Below are 3,224 nucleotides of genomic sequence, written 5' to 3' on the forward strand. Positions count from 1 at the left end.
ATATCCTCACTGCAGAACGAGCACGACACGAACAGCAAAGCAGGGAAATTATGATAAAGAGTGCGGCCAACTCCATCATGTTTAATTAAAGTTTCACAGGCAGGACTTGGATTTGTTTTGACTCCCCCTGCCAAGGAAGTCTCTAATTAAGCAGGATGGTAACTAACTAAATCCTAACAGAGAGGATCCATGTGTATGTGGGTTATTAACACCGTTTTCTTTTTAAGAAAGTGGTCCAAATTCACAAAAAAAGAGACAAAAAAAATCAACAAAGAGTCTTTGATTTTAAAGGCTTCTCTTTGAAATAACCTGATTTCTGCTGCCAGGATGCAGGCAAACTCTCCCTTTGGCATTTGTGATGAAACAAAGCTGAACCAGTGAATGCATGACTGACAAGATGTTGGGGATTTGCCCTTTGTGACGGCTCGTTTCGTTGGCTAAATGATTCTCAAAGAGGGCTATATGTAGGACGTCGGAAGCAAGAAGCTGAACGACGTGCTTGCATCGCTTGACAATGTTACCAGATTCTGCTGCCAATTTTGATCTGCTTAAAAAACTAAGTTGAGCGCCTTGGCTTGTATGAATAGACCAAACATGTGAATATATCCGCGCTGGTGATTAAATCGGCCCTGTTATCCCACACAATGATCCAAAATATTGAATGAGAAATGTCAGCGAGACTAACGACTCCATTTTCGGGAAAGTGTGAACATTTTCCGCTCATGACGGATGTGTTTATAGTGCGCCAAATGACCTTGACGACAGATGGCCGTTATACTGTCACTCTTTTCCCGTTTTCTCTGCACATCTTTCTCTGACACACATAAGGCAATTAGAAGAACCTCAGAGAGAATAAGGAACATGACAGCGTCTATAACACTAAACGCAGGTGTTGTGTAACATTAAGAAAAAAAGTCTGCTTTCCATTAACGTTATTTTTATCATTAATGAGGCTAAATAGACGTATCTGATGCTTAAAAATAAAAATGGTCCCACTGCCATGCCATATTTCTGAGAAAAGAAGTCCCTGAAGGTAAATATTAAAATCTATGGTTTTAAAGGATGTTTAGCTTATTGTGCTAATGAGAAACTGAGATCATCATCACGCTCTTTGCATTCCTCCTTAATTTTATAGTGATTTTTTAATTAAAACCTTTCTTATGCTATAATATTTTCATTCAACTTGGCTGAATAAAGTGAGAATTTCTAAAGTAGAAGTAATTCAAAGTCCTGTTCTTGTTACTGAGAATAGACTGTTATTTTTCTCTCCTTCCAATAAAGCAGAAAACTATGTGCAAGTAGATGTCTTTCTGTTAATTACTGCCTGAAACATGCAGAGCCTTTTCTAAGATATCAAAGGATATATGTAACCTTTTCCAGTAAAGACGCGACAAGTTTATCCATAGTATGATTATTATAGAGGTGAGTAGGTAAAATAAATAATATTCTTTGATTTTTCTTTGAATATCTGACGTCTTATGAAGGTGTGGTTGTCAGGGTTTGGTTGAGGTTTGGAGGACCCAAATGGAGAGGCAGAGAGGCTGAGCAGATTTCTTGGAGTTTAATGGGGCAAAAACAGTAAAAAAAAAAAAAGGCAGGAATGCAAAAATCCAACTAATAATCAAAGCAAACCAGAACTATGGAGACATCTGGGGGAAACCTAAAACGAGGAGCCAGGGAGAGACGAGGTAGGTGGACAACAGCATGGGAGGACAGCAAAGACAAGGAACCAACAAAGAGTGAGAGCAGAGGGAGAGCATATATAGCTGACAAAGGGAGGGCTAACGAGCTGACAAGGAGCAGGTGTGAGAGGAGACAACGAGGGAGCCAAGGGGAAAGGAACACACACACACACACACACACACACACACACACACACACACACACACACAAGAGGGCAACAGAGGACAACAGAAAAAACATGAGAACTAACATAAATCTAGAAATTACTACAAAACTGGAATTAAACCAATAAAACTAGAAAACAAGGAGCAAAGTAAAGCACAACAGAACCAAGACCATGACAGGGGTAAGCTTTGAATTAAAAAGGCTAGACTTCCTAATACTAGAAACCTGAGTTTATATATAACTTTAAATATAATAAAAAATGTTTTTTCCCCCCTTTAGATATTGTTCAAAATGATATTGTTACATTGTGACTAATTTATGTATTTTGCTCATTTGTGACAACAGTTACAACAATCAATAATAACATACACAGTTAAGGACCAGTTGTACTAGAAACAAGTGCTTGCTTGCACTGAATGTGTAATAACATGCATCATACGCCCTCATGGCTGTTTGTGAATTACAGTTTGTTGCATATTTGTAACAGTAGTCATCAAGTACTGACCCCCCCTCCTTTTAACTCTTTAGTGTTACCTGTTCCTGTTAATCTGTTGCTGCTTTGCAATGATTTTGTAAAAAAAAACATAATCCGAAACCAGGTTTTCGAATTCAGATTCTACATTTCCTACAACATAGGCATAATTGTTTATATCTTTGCATGTCTGCTTAATTAGAGCTGACTCACCAACATTGAGCAAGGTTTTTATTTTTACCTGCTCAGGCATTTCTTAACCTAAGTTGCACCCGGTTTCTTTAAAAAATCTCCTATATGCAAGAAGGTTTCTATACATGCTATGGCACACAAAAAGAAACTTTTATCACAGAGCTGGATCACATGCATTATGCTTCATGAGCTGCTGAAGGACTATTCTAACTGTAGAGAGATGCTTTTGTTCTTCCAACAATGGAAAATTAAAAGTATTTCTCACACACTTTCCAGCAGCAGGGAGAAACTTTTCAAAGGTGCTCCCAGTAGCTTTAACTGACAGTAACTGCAAGCTGAATAAAGGCATGAAAAGAGTTGCAGAATAACCTCCTGTTGAGTGAGAACATGGGCCGACACATAATAACTGATCAGGAAATCGTAAAGCCACTTTAATACTAGTTCGGCTGCTTATTTTGGTATCAACATCCTTCTGAATAAAATCATGCTAGTAAACATTTTTATAAGTACTTTTTTAGGGGAAATTACATTTACTGTTTCTGGGTACACAACCTAGCCGAAAAAGAATGGCAGTATATGTTTTTCAAGATGCTCAAAGGCGAGGGTAATTTGAGTCAGATTGTTGCCAAGACGATTGCAGAAAGGCAAGTATGTCTGTAAAATACAAATATAATTTAGCAAGAAACAAACAGCACAAAGAGTCTTTATTTTT

Source organism: Cyprinodon tularosa, unplaced genomic scaffold (genome assembly GCF_016077235.1).
Source record: "Cyprinodon tularosa strain WSP-4 unplaced genomic scaffold, ASM1607723v1 ctg383, whole genome shotgun sequence".
Classification (NCBI taxonomy): domain Eukaryota; kingdom Metazoa; phylum Chordata; class Actinopteri; order Cyprinodontiformes; family Cyprinodontidae; genus Cyprinodon; species Cyprinodon tularosa.